Below are 19,082 nucleotides of genomic sequence, written 5' to 3' on the forward strand. Positions count from 1 at the left end.
GCCTTCCTGCCTTCCTTAGCTCCATCACTGCTGCCATCTTTAGCTCCATTACTGCTGCCTTCCTTAACTCCATCACTGCTTCCTTCCTGCCTTCCTTAGCTCCATCACTGCTGCCTTCCTGCCTTCCTTAGCTCCATCACTGCTGCCTTCCTGCCTTCCTTAACTCCATCACTGCTGCCTTCCTGCCTTCCTTAGCTCCATCACTGCTGCCTTCCTGCCTTCCTTAGCTCCATCACTGCTGCCTTCCTGCCTTCCTTAGCTCCATCACTGCTACCTTCCTGTCTTCCTTAGCTCCATCACTGCTGCCTTCCTGCCTTCCTTAGCTCCATCACTGCTGCCTTCCTGCATTCCTTAGCTCCATCACTGCTACCTTCCTGCCTTCCTTAGCTCCATCACTGCTTCCTTCCTGCCTTCCTTAGCTCCATCACTGCTGCCTTCCTGTCTTCCTTAGCTCCATCACTGCTGCCTTCCTGCATTCCTTAGCTCCATCACTGCTACCTTCCTGTCTTCCTTAGCTCCATCACAGCTGCCTTCCTGCCTTCCTTAGCTCCATCACTGCTGCCTTCCTGCCTTCCTTAGCTCCATCACTGCTGCCTTCCTGCCTTCCTTAGCTCCATCACTGCTGCCTTCCTGCATTCCTTAGCTCCATCACTGCTACCTTCCTGCCTTCCTTAGCTCCATCACTGCTGCCTTCCTTAGCTCCATCACTGCTGCCTTCCTGCCTTCCTTAGCTCCATCACTGCTGCCTTCCTGCCTTCCTTAGCTCCATCACTGCTACCTTCCTGCCTTCCTTAGCTCCATCACTGCTGCCTTCCTTAGCTCCATCACTGCTGCCTTCCTGCCTTCCTTAGCTCCATCACTGCTGCCTTCCTGCCTTCCTTAGCTCCATCACTGCTGCCTTCCTGCCTTCCTTAGCTCCATCACTGCTACCTTCCTGCCTTCCTTAGCTCCATCACTGCTGCCTTCCTTAGCTCCATCACTGCTGCCTTCCTGCCTTCCTTAGCTCCATCATCGCTGTCTTCCTGCATTCCTTAGCTCCATCATCGCTGTCTTCCTGCCTTCCTTAGCTCCATCATCGCTGTCTTCCTGCATTCCTTAGCTCCATCATCGCTGTCTTCCTGCATTCCTTAGCTCCATCACTGCTACCTTCCTGCCTTCCTTAGCTCCATCATCGCTGTCTTCCTGCATTCCTTAGCTCCATCATCGCTGTCTTCCTGCATTCCTTAGCTCCATCACTGCTGCCTTCCTGCCTTCCTTAGCTTTAACACTGCTACCTTCCTGTCTTCCTTAGCTCCATCAATGCTGCCTTCCTTAACTCCATCACTTCTGTCTTCCTGCCTTCCTTAGCTCCATCCCTGCTGCCTTCCTGCCTTCCTTAGGTCCATCACTGCTACCTTCCTGTCTTCATTAGCTCCATCACTGCTGCCTTCCTGCCGTCCTTAGCTCCAACACTGCTGACTTCCTGCATTCCTTAGCTCCATCATCGCTGTCTTCCTGCCTTCCTTATCTCCATTACTGCTGCCTTCCTGTCTTCCTTAGCTCCATCCCTGCTGCCTTCCTGTCTTCCTTATCTCCATTACTGCTGCCTTCCTGTCTTCCTTAGCTCCATCATCGCTGTCTTCCTGCATTCCTTAGCTCCATCATCGCTGTCTTCCTGCATTCCTTAGCTCCATCATCGCTGTCTTCCTGCATTCCTTAGCTCCATCACTGCTGCCTTCCTGCCTTCCTTAGCTCCATCACTGCTGCCATCTTTAGCTCCATTACTGCTGCCTTCCTTAACTCCATCACTGCTTCCTTCCTGCCTTCCTTAGCTCCATCACTGCTGCCTTCCTGCCTTCCTTAGCTCCATCACTGCTACCTTCCTGCCTTCCTTAGCTCCATCACTGCTGCCTTCCTTAGCTCCATCATCGCTGTCTTCCTGCATTCCTTAGCTCCATCACTGCTGCCTTCCTGCCTTCCTTAGCTCCATCACTGCTACCTTCCTGCCTTCCTTAGCTCCATCACTGCTGCCTTCCTTAGCTCCATCACTGCTGCCTTCCTGAGCTCCATCATCGCTGTCTTCCTGCATTCCTTAGCTCCATCATCGCTGTCTTCCTGCCTTCCTTAGCTCCATCATCGCTGTCTTCCTGCATTCCTTAGCTCCATCATCGCTGTCTTCCTGCATTCCTTAGCTCCATCACTGCTGCCTTCCTGCCTTCCTTAGCTTTAACACTGCTACCTTCCTGTCTTCCTTAGCTCCATCAATGCTGCCTTCCTTAGCTCCATCACTTCTGTCTTCCTGCCTTCCTTAGCTCCATCCCTGCTGCCTTCCTGCCTTCCTTAGGTCCATCACTTCTACCTTCCTGTCTTCATTAGCTCCATCACTGCTGCCTTCCTGCCTTCCTTAGCTCCAACACTGCTGACTTCCTGCATTCCTTAGCTCCATCATCGCTGTCTTCCTGCCTTCCTTAGCTCCATCATCGCTGTCTTCCTGCCTTCCTTATCTCCATTACTGCTGCCTTCCTGTCTTCCTTAGCTCCATCCCTGCTGCCTTCCTGTCTTCCTTAGCTCCATCCCTGCTGCCTTCCTGTCTTCCTTATCTCCATTACTGCTGCCTTCCTGTCTTCCTTAGCTCCATCATCGCTGTCTTCCTGCATTCCTTAGCTCCATCATCGCTGTCTTCCTGCATTCCTTAGCTCCATCATCGCTGTCTTCCTGCATTCCTTAGCTCCATCACTGCTGCCTTCCTGCCTTCCTTAGCTCCATCACTGCTGCCTTCCTGCCTTCCTTAGCTCCATCACTGCTGCCTTCCTTAGCTCCATCACTGCTGCCTTCCTTAGCTCCATCATCGCTGTCTTCCTGCATTCCTTAGCTCCATCACTGCTGCCTTCCTGCCTTCCTTAGCTCCATCACTGCTACCTTCCTGCCTTCCTTAGCTCCATCACTGCTGCCTTCCTTAGCTCCATCACTGCTGCCTTCCTGCCTTCCTTAGCTCCATCATCGCTGTCTTCCTGCATTCCTTAGCTCCATCATCGCTGTCTTCCTGCCTTCCTTAGCTCCATCATCGCTGTCTTCCTGCATTCCTTAGCTCCATCATCGCTGTCTTCCTGCATTCCTTAGCTCCATCACTGCTACCTTCCTGCCTTCCTTAGCTCCATCATCGCTGTCTTCCTGCATTCCTTAGCTCCATCATCGCTGTCTTCCTGCATTCCTTAGCTCCATCACTGCTGCCTTCCTGCCTTCCTTATCTCCATCACTGCTGCCTTCCTGCCTTCCTTAGCTCCATCATCGCTGTCTTCCTGCATTCCTTAGCTCCATCATCGCTGTCTTCCTGCATTCCTTAGCTCCATCACTGCTACCTTCCTGCCTTCCTTAGCTCCATCACTGCTACCTTCCTGCCTTCCTTAGCTCCATCACTGCTGTCTTCCTGCCTTTTTTAGCTCCATCATCGCTGTCTTCCTGCATTCCTTAGCTCCATCACTGCTGTCTTCCTGCCTTTTTTAGCTCCATCATCGCTGTCTTCCTGCATTCCTTAGCTCCATCACGGCTGCAGCAGCTAAAGTGAAGAGATGGAGAAGAGGAATGGAAAAACACATTAAAACTCACCTCTGGCTAATTTGTGTAATTTCTAGCAAATGAGCTCCTTTGCCTCTGGAGCGTCTTTAAGGTGGGATGGATTGTGTTATTATTTAACGCCGCATCTCCCAGCCTCCGGCAGCACCTCGTGGTGTGAGGTAGAGGAAGAACTGTACAAAACAATAAGTTAGCAAGCTGGATCATTAGGCCCATATGGTTTATCTGTATCGGGGCCTAAAGAATGGCAGTACCGTTAAAACCCAGGCTGGTTGAGTTAGTTAGTAAACTGGATCAGTGTGGTTTCTGTATTAGGGCCCACAGTATGAATGAGTGGGCTGTCTATTGCTGTGCCTTTCCTCTCCGCTGTGCCATGGGGTAATGGTGCTGGACAGGTGGTGGTGGTGGTGATGAGGCATCACATGCTGATGAAGTGAAACATTCTCCACCATGGATCTATCTTGCTCTCAGTCTCTCTTACCCCCCTCTCTCTTGCTCCCTCTCCCTCTCTCTTGCTCCCTCCCTATCTATCTCGCTCCCCCCCTCTCTCTCTCCCTTCCCTCTCTCTCTCTTGCTCCCTCTCTCCCACCTGCTCTCCTTCTCTTTCTCTCTCTCCCTCTTTCATCTGTCACTCTTTGATCTTCTGGGCCCATCTGTGTCAGTAAGCCTGTATCTGTCAGTTAGACTGAGTACAGTACAGTCCTGTGCTACAACAGCAGCAGCTGGCTCTGACCTGGCCTGATAGCTGACCTGGCTCTGACCTGGCCTGATAGTTGACCTGGCTCTGACCTGGCCTGATAGTTGACCTGGCTCTGACCTTGCCTGATAGTTGACCTGGCTCTGACCTGGCCTGATAGCTGTCCTGGCTCTGACCTGGCTTGATCGCTGACCTGGCCTGATAGTTGACCTGGCTCTGATAGCTGACTTGGCCTGATAGCTGACCTGGCTCTGACCTGGCCTGATAGTTGACCTGGCTCTGACCTTGCCTGCTAGCTGACCTGGCCTGATAGTTGACCTGGCCTGATAGCTGATCTGGCTCTGACCTGGCCTGATAGTTGACCTGGCCTGATAGCTGTCCTGGCTCTGACCTGGCCTGATAGCTGACCTGGCCTGATAGTTGACCTGGCTCTGATAGCGGACCTGGCCTGATAGTTGACCTGGCTCTGACCTGGCCTGATGGTTGACCTGGCTCTGACCTGGCTTGATAGCTGATCTGGCCTGATAGTTGACCTGGCCTGATAGCTGACCTAATAGTTGACCTGGCTCTGACCTGGCCTGATACTTGACCTGGCCTGATAGCTGACCTAGTTCTGACCTGGCCTGATAGCTGACCTGGTTCTGACCTGGTCTGATAGTTGACCTGGCTGTGACCTGGCCTGATAGCTGACCTAGTTCTGACCTGGCCTGATAGCTGACCTGGTTCTGACCTGGCCTGATAGTTGACCTGACCTGGCTCTGATAGCTGACCTGGCTCTGATAGCTGACCTGGCCTGATAGCTGACCTGGCTCTGATAGCTGACCTGGCCCTGATAGCTGACCTGGCCTGATAGCTGACCTGGTTCTGACCTGGCCTGATAGCTGACCTGGTTCTGATAGCTGACCTGGCTCTGATAGCTGACCTAGTTCTGACCTGGCCTGATAGCTGACCTGGTTCTGACCTGGCTCTGATAGCTGACCTGGCCCTGATAGCTGACCTGGCCTGATAGTTGACCTGGCCTGATAGCTGACCTGGCCTGATAGCTGACCTGGTTCTGACCTGGCCTGATAGCTGACCTGGCCTGATAGTTAACCTGTCTCTGACCTGGCCTGATAGCTGACCTGGCCTGATAGTTAACCTGTCTCTGACCTGGCCTGATAGCTGACCTGGCCCTGATAGCTGACTTGGCCTGATAGTTGACCTGGCCTGATAGCTGACCTGGCCTGATAGCTGACCTGGTTCTGACCTGGCCTGATAGCTGACCTGGCCTGATAGTTAACCTGGCTCTGACCTGGCCTGTCATTGATAACCTGACATCCGTTTGTCAATGACAGTATTTTCTTAAATAAATAAAATACCTGGCCATACTATAATACCTCTACTACCATGGCTATGTCTCCCTTTCCACAGGTTAGGATCCATATCGGTAGTCAGTCAAATGTAAAACAAGAACAATATTGATATCAGTTATTACATCATGAATGATTATTTCTCTATTCATTGCATGGTACTGGCACATATGAAAAAAACATAACCATGTCATAAATGGTCATAACCATGTCATAAATGGTCATAACGTCATAAATGGTCATAACCATGTCATAAATGGTCATAACCATGTCATAATATGTCATAACAGCTGATATAACTTGTCATAACCTGCCATAATATGGCCATAACACTGTCATGACGCAAATATATATTGCGTTAATTTATGGCTGGTTATGATACATAAGAGTGTCAAAACATACCACACAAGGCAAAACATTCCATTACACCATAACCTACTTGTCAATAGTATTTGTATGTTATATAACGTTTTCTGAAATGGACCATATTAAATGATAATTGTAGTTGCGTACACATTGATGTCAGACATGTACCTACCTCAATGCTCTGTTGCTGATGACTGGGATGAATACAGGAGCAGATTTCAGGATCAGGACAAGACACCCTCTTTTTGACTGATGACTGATATAAGGGCATGTACATGATAGGTTTATCTGGCTTATATGATTAGGATGGTCATAATGATTCCTGACAATTGCCATAAAGTGTCTTTTCTTAGTTCAAGTAAAGTCACACAGGATGGTCATAATGCTTCATAAAGTGTCTTTTCTTAGTTCAAGTAAAGTCACACAGGATGGTCATAATGCTTCATAAAGTGTCTTTTCTTAGTTCAAGTAAAGTGACACAGGATGGTCATAATGCTTCATAAAGTGTCTTTTCTTAGTTCAAGTAAAGTCACACAGGATGGTCATAATGCTTCATAAAGTGTCTTTTCTTAGTTCAAGTAAAGTGACACAGGATGGTCATAATGCTTCATAAAGTGTCTTTTCTTAGTTCAAGTAAAGTGACACAGGATGGTCATAATGCTTCATGACAGTGTCATGTGATGAAACAAAAGGAAACTTCTTGTCAGGGAAAAAACATATTTGAATGTGGGTTTTGACACTCTTGTGCAGGTGCCATAACAAGCCATAAAATAACACAATATGTGTCACGACAAGTTATGTCAGCTGTTATTAAGACATACTATGATACGGTTATGACCATATCATAATGTGTTATGACGCTAGGTGTCAAGTAAAGTGTTACCAAAATAGTATGACGCGCAGTCATATGCACAGTATACTCCATCTCTCTCTCTCTCGCCAAACGGCTATCACCTCCTATCTGGGTTCTGGGTGAAAAAACTTTAGAGATTTAACATGACACAAGGTGCCACACTGTCTCTCTACGTGACCTTATAAGGAGCTGAGGCAGCACTACTCTGCCCAGTGGAGGTGGACACCCTCTAATAGATCTGACCCGTTCACTGTCATGTAGTGCGACAGATACACAAGAGTTGTGATGTGATATAGGCCATAAAGAGGATCCGGTGTCATTCCTGCTGTCCCTTTAAGCCACTAAGAGACATGTGATGTCCAGGCCTATTAAAGTCCTGAACCATGGACGATGTTATAGCTTTATACGTTAGCCTGGTTAGATGCCCTTAGAGAGGTGATTAATACAAATTACTGCATTGTCTCTATACCATTATTATGTATGATATTTATATTAAAAGGTTAAAATCCGATAAAACGTTGTAAGTATCGGGAAAATCAGTCCCAGGAAATAGATGTTGGATTAATTCCTGTCCAATGACATATGGTATCGTAATAAATGTTGTTTTTTTAAAGATATGTATTTTAACGCTGCCCTGATAGGACATTCTCTATTACTGGCCCAGAGTGTGAGATTGAATGTGGCTCAATGTGACTTCATAGGCCTTGACGATCAAGGTGCTGATCCTTGGCAAGATAGGGTGCATCAGAAATGGCACCCTATTCCCTATAGATAGTACACTACATTTACACCAAGATTCATAGCGGTCTGGTCAAAAGTAGTGCACTATATAGGGAATAGGGTGCCATTTCTGAGACGCAGCCTAATGTTGCCCCTCTAGCCATTTCCTAAGGCACGGTGGCTGTATAAGACATCCATTACGTCATTCACCTTCAGTCACACTACATTTACATTTGAGTCCTTTAGAAGACCCTCTTATCCAGAGAGACTAACAGTTAGTTAGTTCATTCATCTTTAAATAGCTAGGAGGGACAACCACACATCACGGTCATAGTAAATATCAGCAAAGTCAGGAAAAGAGTCAAGTGCCATTGTTAGTTCACAAATGGCTCATTTGTTGTCCTAGCTTCAGGGGAAGCTGGTTCCATTACTGGGGTGCCAGGAAAGAGAAGAGCTTGGAATGGGCTGACCTCCTGTAGGACTACTCGGTTTGGGGTGTAGGGTTTGAGCAGAGCCTGAAGGTAGGGAGGGGCAGTTCCTCTTGTTGCTCCGTTGGCAAGCATCATGATCTCGTAGTGGATGTGAGCTTCAACTGGAAGCCAGTGGAGTGTGTGGATGAGCGGTGTGATATGGGAGAATTTGGGAAAGTGAAACACCAGGCAGGATGCAGTGTTCTGGATAAGTAGCAGGGGTTTGATGGCACAAGCGGGGAGCCCATCCAACAGAGAGTTGCAGTACTGCAGACAGGAGATAACAAGGGCCTGGATTAGGAGTTGTCAACCGTAATGGAGAGGTCTTGGAGCGGACAGGCCTTAGACAGAAAGAAGAGCAGCTCCGTTTTGTAGAGGTGGAGGTTGAGGTGGTGGGACGACATCCAAGGTGAAATATCTGCCAGACACGAAAAGATGCATGTCGCCACCTGGGTGTCAGAAGGGGGGAAGGAGAAAAGTAGTTGAGTGTCATCCACATAGCAATGTTAGGAGACACCATGCTAGGATATCATGGAGCCGAGTGACTGGGTGTATAGAGAGAAGAGGGCCTATAACTAAGCCCTGAGGGACACCATTAGTGAGGTCTGGTCAGAGTAGTGAGCATCTCTCTGCTACCTCACTCCCTTTATGCAAGAGCATAAACATGTACGCACGTGCACACGTCATAACGACTGTTGATGATTAACGACTGTGTTGGTGTTGAACAACTGCATTGATGTTTATCGAATGTGGTGTTTAATGACTGTTCTGATGTTGCACGGCTGTGTTGATGTTTATCGAATGTGGTGTTTAACGACTGTTCTGATGTTGCACGGCTGTGTTGATGTTTATCGAATGTGGTGTTTAACGACTGTTCTGATGTTGCACGACTGTATTGATGTTTATGAACTGTTCTGATGTTGCACGACTGTATTGATGTTTATGAACTGTTCTGATGTTGCACGACTGTATTGATGTTTATGAACTGTTCTGATGTTGCACGACTGTATTGATGTTTATCGAATGTGATGTTTAATGACTGTGTTGATGTTTAATGACTGTGTTGATGTTTAATGACTGTGTTGATGTTTAATGACTGTGTTGATGTTTATCGACTGTGTTGATGTTTATCGAATGTGATGTTTATCGACTGTATTGATGTTTATTGACTGTGTTGATGTTTAGCGATGGTATTGATGTGTATCGACTGTATTGACATTTTACCATTCACAAAGATGTGTGATTCTTACTGTAGTTCCAAATGTCTGGAGAATAGAACAAACAGAGTGGGCTTCAGAAACATATCCAGTTGAATCTCTCTCCTCAGGAACATTCCATCATCTCAACACCACGTGCCCAGATTGTCAACACTTCCTTCAAACCTTATTGAGCTGTGATGGAATTTATAGTACTCTGCATTATAGCTAAGCTGTCATGATTAAAACATGCAATTCCAGTCCTCTCTACAGTCTACCACTTCCAAAACTTAAATGTTATACAAGAGTGGTGGTCTAAAGCTCTAAAATGCTATGTTTGACTTATGAAGGGCATTAGTAGTAATGATCTTGGCTTGTTCCTCCACCCTCTTCCTAGAGAGAGCAGCAATGAGCTGTTTTATTGGATTGGTGGAATTCTATGCAGCCAGTGTGCTATCTAGAGCCTAAAAGGGTTCTTCGGCTGTCCTTATAGAACCTTTTGAAGAATCCTTTTTGGTTCAAGGTAGAACCCTTTTTGGTTTCAGGTGGAACCCGAATGTAAAACCCTTTCCACAGAGGGTTCTACATTGAACCCAGAAGGGTTGTACCTGGAACCAAAAAGGGTTCTACATTGAACCCAGAAGGGTTCTACCTGGAACCAAAAAGGGTTATCCTATGGGGACAGCCGAATAACCCTTTTGGAACCCTTTTTTTAAGAGGGTATAGTGTTATAGCAGCTGCAGGTAGCCTAGTGGTCAGAGTGCTGGGCCAGTAACTGAAAGGTTGCTGGTTTGAATACTCGAGCTGACAAGGCTCATTTGATGTGCCCTTGAGCAAGGCACTTAACCCTAGTAGCTCGTGTAAATTGCTCTGGATAAGAGTGTCTGCTAAATGACGTGAAAAATGTTTTGTTACAGTACGTGTTATGATCCCCATCCCTTTCACGAGTAACCAATCACAAATCTCCTTATTGCAGATATATCTGTTCAATGTCCATATTAAGACAATGTCAGTCTCAAAAGGACGTGTTTCAGTCTCATATCAGTCAAAGCTTCAAACATAAATCTAGGGGGATGTAATCTGAGTCAGATTGGATTGTACCCTGTAGAACCCTCCGGCATGCAGGGCAGGTTCAGAGGGTTGAGGTGATGGAGATGATCGCATGGTGGGGTTTGTTCTTACCGTCCTTTTGTTGCAGTGTCGCTTAGCTTATTGACTGGCCTCAGGCTGAACACACACTGGTTACCATGAAGGTGACTTCTCATGTGCCATATCATTATAATGTAATGAAACCTTTGGTACGCTGTCTAATGTAGCGGTTATTGATTTTCGTTGAATGAGCAAGTAGGAGTGTCTGGTGAATATGTGTCGAAATTGTCATGTCTATTTTTACTGATGTTAAATTAAAAAGCATCCCATAATTACCTCTCATGAGACACTCCACCAGTTCTGACAGATAAATCAAAAGTTAAATGAAATAAACAGTCAGCTACATGATCTATGTTATTGGTCGCATACACATATTTTACAGATGTTGTCACAGGTGCAGCGAAATGCTTGTGTTTCTAGCTTCAACAGTGCAGTAATACCTAGCTAAATGCTTGTGTTTCTAGCTTCAACGGTGCAGTAATACCTAGCTAAATGCTTGTGTTTCTAGCTTCAACGGTGCAGTAATACCTAGCTAAATGCTTGTGTTTCTAGCTTCAACGGTGCAGTAATACCTAGCTAAATGCTTGTGTTTCTAGCTTCAACGGTGCAGTAATACCTAGCGAAATGCTTGTGTTTCTAGCTTCAACAGTGCAGTAATACCTAGCTAAATGCTTGTGTTTCTAGCTTCAACGGTGCAGTAATACCTAGCTAAATGCTTGTGTTTCTAGCTTCAACGGTGCAGTAATACCTAGCTAAATGCTTGTGTTTCTAGCTTCAACGGTGCAGTAATACCTAGCTAAATGCTTGTGTTTCTAGCTTCAACAGTGCAGTAATACCTAGCTAAATGCTTGTGTTTCTAGCTCAACGGTGCAGTAATACCTAGCTAAATGCTTGTGTTTCTAGCTTCAACAGTGCAGTAATACCTAGGTTTACCTCCACTGTACTCGTACCCTACCACGCCCTTGTCTGTGCATTATGCCCTGAATCTATCCTACCACGCCCAGAAGTCCTTCCGGGTTGGAGCGAGCAGTCGCATACGCACTTCGGTCTGCAGGTAGTATAACTTTTCATTACATTTCATTATAGTACAACGGTTTGATTTGTCTAATCTTAGCAATTTCTTCTTAGCTAGCTACATAGCCGTCTTTGTATCAAAGATAATTGCGTAATTATCGTATTTCGTCGTCCTAACGTAGCCTACACTGCTATCTGCCCAGCAGCTAGCCAGCTAGCTAACGTCCACCGTCTACCGTATAGCAGCACTGTAGCAACTATTACCCTCAACTGAACGACTTGATTAGTGTAGTGTTAGCTAGCTACATAGTTGTCTTTGCTGTCTTCGTATCCAAGATAATTGTGTAGTTTAGAGTGTGTAGTTTTAGAGTGATTATCTTAATTTACTGAGGTTAGCTAGCCAGCTATTTGTCGTCCTTAACGTAGGAGACACTGCTAGCTAGCCAACAGCTAGCCAACGTCTACCGAATAGAACTTAACAACCCGGTCGCATTCCGCCGCTCCACAGGTAGTATCACATTTTCATTTCATTTCATTACAGTACAACGGTTTGATTTGTTTGATCGTAGCTAGCTACATAGCTAGCTACATAGCCGTCTCTGTATCAAAGATAATTGTGTAGTCTAGAGCGATTTTCTAGGTTACCTAGCCAGCTATTGTCGTTCTTTTAACGCAACGTAACGTAATCAACACTGCTAGCTAGCCAGCTAGCCCCCGAATCAACAACGCAGCCACTGCCAGCTAGCCTACAAAGTCAACAACGCAGCCACTGCCAGCTAGCCTACTTCAGCAGTACTGTATCATTTTTAATCATTTTAGTCAATAAGATTCTTGCTACGTAAGCTCAACTTTCTGAACATTCGAGACGTGTAGTCCACTTGTCATTCCAATCTCCTTTGCATTAGCGTAGCCTCTTCTGTAGCCTGTCAACTATGTGTCTGTCTATCCCTGTTCTCTCCTCTCTGCACAGACCATACAAACGCAAAAGCCTCTGGAACTGCCGATCTGCGGCCAACAAGACAGAGTTCATCTCAGCCTATGCCTCCCTCCAGTCCCTCGACTTCTTGGCACTGACGGAAACATGGATCACCACAGATAACACTGCTACTCCTACTGCTCTCTCTTCGTCCGCCCACGTGTTCTCGCACACCCCGAGAGCTTCTGGTCAGCGGGGTGGTGGTACCGGGATCCTCATCTCTCCCAAGTGGTCATTCTCTCTTTCTCCCCTTACCCATCTGTCTATCGCCTCCTTTGAATTCCATGCTGTCACAGTTACCAGCCCTTTCAAGCTTAACATCCTTATCATTTATCGCCCTCCAGGTTCCCTCGGAGAGTTCATCAATGAGCTTGATGCCTTGATAAGCTCCTTTCCTGAGGACGGCTCACCTCTCACAGTTCTGGGCGACTTTAACCTCCCCACGTCTACCTTTGACTCATTCCTCTCTGCCTCCTTCTTTCCACTCCTCTCCTCTTTTGACCTCTCCCTCTCACCTTCCCCCCTACTCACAAGGCAGGCAATACGCTCGACCTCATCTTTACTAGATGCTGTTCTTCCACTAACCTCATTGCAACTCCCCTCCAAGTCTCCGACCACTACCTTGTATCCTTTTCCCTCTCGCTCTCATCCAACACTTCCCACACTGCCCCTACTGGATGGTATCGCGCCGTCCCAACCTTCGCTCTCTCTCCCCCGCTACTCTCTCCTCTTCCATCCTATCATCTCTTCCCTCTGCTCAAACCTTCTCCAACCTATCTCCTGATTCTGCCTCCTCAACCCTCCTCTCCTCCCTTTCTGCATCCTTTGACTCTCTATGTCCCCTATCCTCCAGGCCGGCTCGGTCCTCCCCTCCCGCTCCGTGGCTCGACGACTCATTGCGAGCTCACAGAACAGGGCTCCGGGCAGCCGAGCGGAAATGGAGGAAAACTCGCCTCCCTGCGGACCTGGCATCCTTTCACTCCCTCCTCTCTACATTTTCCTCTTCTGTCGCTGCTGCTAAAGCCACTTTCTACCACTCTAAATTCCAAGCATCTGCCTCTAACCCTAGGAAGCTCTTTGCCACCTTCTCCTCCCCTCCTGAATCCTCCTCCCCCCCCTCCTCCCTCTCTGCAGATGACTTCGTCAACCATTTTGAAAAGAAGGTCGACGACATCCGATCCTCGTTTGCTAAGTCAAACGACACCGCTGGTTCTGCTCACACTGCCCTACCCTGTGCTCTGACCTCTTTCTCCCCTCTCTCTCCAGATGAAATCTCGCGTCTTGTGACGGCCGGCCGCCCAACAACCTGCCCGCTTGACCCTATCCCCTCCTCTCTTCTCCAGACCATTTCCGGAGACCTTCTCCCTTACCTCACCTCGCTCATCAACTCATCCCTGACCGCTGGCTACGTCCCTTCCGTCTTCAAGAGAGCGAGAGTTGCACCCCTTCTGAAAAAACCTACACTCGATCCCTCCGATGTCAACAACTACAGACCAGTATCCCTTCTTTCTTTTCTCTCCAAAACTCTTGAACGTGCCGTCCTTGGCCAGCTCTCCCGCTATCTCTCTCAGAATGACCTTCTTGATCCAAATCAGTCAGGTTTCAAGACTAGTCATTCGACTGAGACTGCTCTTCTCTGTATCACGGAGGCGCTCCGCACTGCTAAAGCTAACTCTCTCTCCTCTGCTCTCATCCTTCTAGACCTATCGGCTGCCTTCGATACTGTGAACCATCAGATCCTCCTCTCCACCCTCTCCGAGTTGGGCATCTCCGGCGCGGCCCACGCTTGGATTGCGTCCTACCTGACAGGTCGCTCCTACCAGGTGGCGTGGCGAGAATCCGTCTCCTCACCACGTGCTCTCACCACTGGTGTCCCCAGGGCTCTGTTCTAGGCCCTCTCCTATTCTCGCTATACACCAAGTCACTTGGCTCTGTCATAACCTCACATGGTCTCTCCTATCATTGCTATGCAGACGACACACAATTAATCTTCTCCTTTCCCCCTGATGACCAGGTGGCGAATCGCATCTCTGCATGTCTGGCAGACATATCAGTGTGGATGACGGATCACCACCTCAAGCTGAACCTCGGCAAGACGGAGCTGCTCTTCCTCCCGGGAAGGACTGCCCGTTCCATGATCTCGCCATCACGGTTGACAACTCCACTGTGTCCTCCTCCCAGAGCGCTAAGAACCTTGGCGTGATCCTGGACAACACCCTGTCATTCTCAACTAACATCAAGGCGGTGGCCCGTTCCTGTAGGTTCATGCTCTACAACATCCGCAGAGTACGACCCTGCCTCACACAGGAAGCGGCGCAGGTCCTAATCCAGGCACTTGTCATCTCCCGTCTGGATTACTGCAACTCGCTGTTGGCTGGGCTCCCTGCCTGTGCCATTAAACCCCTACAACTCATCCAGAATGCCGCAGCCCGTCTGGTGTTCAACCTTCCCAAGTTCTCTCACGTCACCCCGCTCCTCCGCTCTCTCCACTGGCTTCCAGTTGAAGCTCGCATCCGCTACAAGACCATGGTGCTTGCCTCACGGAGCTGTGAGGGGAACGGCACCTCAGTACCTCCAGGCTCTGATCAGGCCCTACACCCAAACAAGGGCACTGCGTTCATCCACCTCTGGCCTGCTCGCCTCCCTGCCACTGAGGAAGTACAGTTCCCGCTCAGCCCAGTCAAAACTGTTCGCTGCTCTGGCCCCCCAATGGTGGAACAAACTCCCTCACGACGCCAGGACAGCGGAGTCAATCACCACCTTCCGGAGACACCTGAAACCCCACCTCTTTAAGGAATACCTAGGATAGGATAAAGTAATCCTTCTCACCCCCCCTTAAAAGATTTAGATGCACTATTGTAAAGTGGCTGCTCCACTGGATGTCATAAGGTGAATGCACCAATTTGTAAGTCACTCTGGATAAGAGCGTCTGCCAAATGACTTAAATGTAAAATGTAAATGTAGCTAAATGCTTGTGTTTCTAGCTCCAACAGTGCAGTAATACCTAGCTAAATGCTTGTGTTTCTAGCTTCAACGGTGCAGTAATACCTAGCTAAATGCTTGTGTTTCTAGCTTCAACGGTGCAGTAATACCTAGCTAAATGCTTGTGTTTCTAGCTTCAACAGTGCAGTAATACCTAGCTAAATGCTTGTGTTTCTAGCTTCAACAGTGCAGTAATACCTAGCTAAATGCTTGTGTTTCTAGCTTCAATGGTGCAGTAATACCTAGCTAAATGCGTGTGTTTCTAGCTTCAACAGTGCAGTAATACCTAGCTAAATGCTTGTGTTTCTAGCTTCAACAGTGCAGTAATGCCTAGCTAAATGCTTGTGTTTCTAGCTCAACGGTGCAGTAATACCTAGCTAAATGCTTGTGTTTCTAGCTCAACGGTGCAGTAATACCTAGCTAAATGCTTGTGTTTCTAGCTTCAACAGTGCAGTAATACCTAGCTAAATGCTTGTGTTTCTAGCTTCAACAGTGCAGTAATACCTAGCTAAATGCTTGTGTTTCTAGCTTCAACAGTGCAGTAATACCTAGCTAAATGCTTGTGTTTCTAGCTTCAACAGTGCAGTAATACCTAGCTAAATGCTTGTGTTTCTAGCTTCAACAGTGCAGTAATACCTAGCTAAATGCTTGTGTTTCTAGCTTCAACGGTGCAGTAATACCTAGCTAAATGCTTGTGTTTCTAGCTTCCACAGTGCAGTAATACCTTGCTAAATGCTTGTGTTTCTAGCTTCAAGGGTGCAGTAATACCTAACAATACACACAAATCTCCTCAGAACGTCCAGAATATAAATATAGAGTCCAGAATATAAATATATATGTATATGATGGTGTGTAGACAGTATTGGCAGTATATAAGAATAGAAAAGGTGTGTACAGCAGTAGTTATATAGGATGAGCCTTGACTAGAATACAGTATATACATATGAAGACGATAAAACTGTACATAAACATTATTAAAGTGACCCGTGTTCAATGACTATGTACATAGGGCAACAGTCCGTAGGGTGCAGGATAGAGTGCCAGGTGGTAGCTGGCTAGTAACAGTGACTGGGCGGAGGTCGACTTTTGCGTCCTTGCTTTCTTGATACCTCTACATCTGCATAGTTAGTCTGGAATGTCACACATGCTGTGAATTAAATTATTTGGATAATTCTGATATTTATTTGACCTTTATTTAACTAGGCAAGTCAGTTAAGAACAAATTCTTATTTTCAATGACGGCCTAGGAACAGTGGGTTAACTGCCTTGTTCAGGGGCAGAACGACAGATTTGTACCTTGTCAGCTCAGGGATTTGAACTTGCAACCTTTTCGGTTATTAGTCCAACACTCTAACCACTAGGCTACCCTGCCGTCCCAAGTAACTACGCTACACCCCTTATTAAAAATCAATCAATGCTCCATATAGAGTGCACTACGTTTTACCAGATTCCTATGGACCCTAGTCAGAAGTAGTGCACTGGAGGATAGGGTGCCATTTCAGATGCAGCCCTAGACAGTGATCTTCAGAAAACCGCTGTTCTTTTAGGTCTGATCTGGGAACAGGGAAACCATCAGTATTCCTGCTGCAGACGGATTGTTCACCTCTGGGAGTTACTGACTTCAGATTGCCTGTTCCTCTGCCCCCCCAGCCCATTCCTCCCCCCCTCCCTCCATCCCTCCATCCGTCTGTCACTATCAGTAAGTCTCTGAGAGTTCCGCTTGATCCTGGTCTCTCTGTCTCTGCTGCTGTCACTCCATGGACACACACACACACACACAAACACACACAAACACACACAAATACCCACAGACTCATGCACGCACACACACAAACACACACGTTGCGGTTGGCCACCGATTCCCCTGCTTTGGGCTCCTTGCTTCTTGCTCTGCCTCTGACGCATATGGTAAGCTAGCTGTATGCATCATGATGTTGGAGCATCGTTCTTTCCGCTGCTCTGACCTTTCTTTGCATGTCTCCTTTTTGGGAATCCTGAGGAGAAGACTTCTGCAACAGTTGACATATAGGTTTGAATTCCATAATAGAACCTGACATACAGGTACATAATCAGAGAGCTCATCTAGCTAGCTCACAAACACAACATCTAGTCAATTTTGAGAATAGAATGATCACGTGGACCAAACGGGTTGATATGATGTCAATATGATGTTATCTGAACTAGTTTTGCCTGCTAAGATAAATTAAGTGTAGTATTGGCGCTAACCTTTGTGTAAAAGGTCATCCTAGGTTTTGGTTAGAGGGCTTTGAGAAAATTATCTGAATTCAGGACCCCCATTATATATATATATATATACATACACAGACGACACAGACACACTACATACACAAAAGTATCTGGACACCTCTTCAAACTAGTTTATTTGGCTATTGCAGCCACACACGTTGCTGACTGGTTTATAAAATCGAGCACACAGCCATGCAATCTCCATGGACAAACATTGGCAGTGGAATGGCCTTACTGAAGAGCTCAATGACTTTCAACGTGGCACCGTTGTAGGATGCCACCTTCACAACAAGTCAGTTGGTCAAATTTCTGCCCTGTTAGAGCTGCCCCGTTCAACTGTAAGTGTTATTATTATGAAGTGGAAACATCTAAGAGCAACAATGGCTCAGCCACAATTGGTAAGCCACACAAGCTCACAGAACGGGACCTCAACCCCATTGAACACCTTTGGGATGAATCTTCAGTTTCTTGGTAAAATGAACATTTTTGTTTTATTCTATAAACTAGTGACAACATTTCTCCCAAATTACACATTTATTTGCAGAAAATGACAACTGGTCAAAATAACAAAAAGATGCAGTGTTGTCAGACCTCAAATAATAATAATAAAATAAGTTTTAAAATCATTTTTTAACTTAGGAAGAGTTCACAAATCAATATTTGGTGCAATAACCCTGATTTTCAATCACAGCTTTCATGCATCTTGGCATGCTCTCCACCAGTCTTTCACATTGATGTTGGGTGACTTTATGCCTCTCCTGGCGCAAACATTCAAGCAGCTATGCTTTGTTTGATGGCTTGTGACCATCCATCTTCCTCTTGATCACATTCCAGAGATTTTCAATGGGGTTCAGGTCTGGAGATTGGGCTGGCCATGACAGGGTCTTGATCTGGTGGTCCTCCAACCACACCTTGATTGACCTGGCTGTGTGGCATGGAGCATTGTCCTGCTGGAAAAACCAATCCTCAGAGTTGGGGAATGTTGTCAGAGCAGAAGGAAGCAAGTTTTCTTTCTTTTCTTCCAGGACAACCTTGTAAGTGGCTTGATTCATGTGTCCTTCACAAAGACAAATCTGCCCGATTCTAGCCTTGCTGAAGCACCCCCAGATCATCACAGATCCCTCTCCAAATTTCACAGCGGGTGAAACAGAGGCCTACAAGCCACAGTGTCTCGCACCCACTAGCTATACTAGAATAAAAACAACAATTTACATTTTACTCAAACACAGACCTATAAATAGTACAACCAGAGAAACTGATCATTTTGCAGTGGTCTCTTCATTTTTTCCAGAGCTGTGTGTGTGTGTATATATATATATATATATATATATATATATATATATATATATATATATATATATGTCTGTGTGTACGTGTCCATACCTGTGTGTGAAGCTGGAAGACATGGCGTTGCGCCAGAACCTGTGCTAGGCTGGTATCGTGGAAGGTTGCTGTGCTGGGTGAGTGAAATCAAAACGTTGCTTTACCTCCAACCCCAGGAGATAAAGTAT

The 19,082-nt window shown here is 46.7% G+C and overlaps 1 protein-coding gene and 1 long non-coding RNA gene across 2 annotated transcripts in view; one reads left to right on the forward strand and one right to left on the reverse strand.

The window, feature by feature from the left end:
* The window catches only part of LOC115128726 (uncharacterized), a 40,517-nt gene that overhangs the window by 16,389 nt on the left and 5,046 nt on the right, over positions 1-19,082 (forward strand). The gene's annotated exons all lie outside the window — the stretch shown is intronic.
* The window catches only part of LOC115128725 (TBC1 domain family member 20-like), a 49,636-nt gene continuing 48,193 nt past the window's right edge, over positions 17,640-19,082 (reverse strand). The window contains exon 9 of the transcript XR_003863545.2: positions 17,640-18,521. The gene's annotated coding sequence lies outside the window, so the exon portion shown is untranslated. The remainder of the gene's footprint in view (positions 18,522-19,082) is intronic.

The sequence above is a fragment of the Oncorhynchus nerka genome, linkage group LG4, assembly GCF_034236695.1.
Source record: "Oncorhynchus nerka isolate Pitt River linkage group LG4, Oner_Uvic_2.0, whole genome shotgun sequence".
In the NCBI taxonomy this organism is placed as follows: Eukaryota; Metazoa; Chordata; class Actinopteri; order Salmoniformes; family Salmonidae; genus Oncorhynchus; species Oncorhynchus nerka.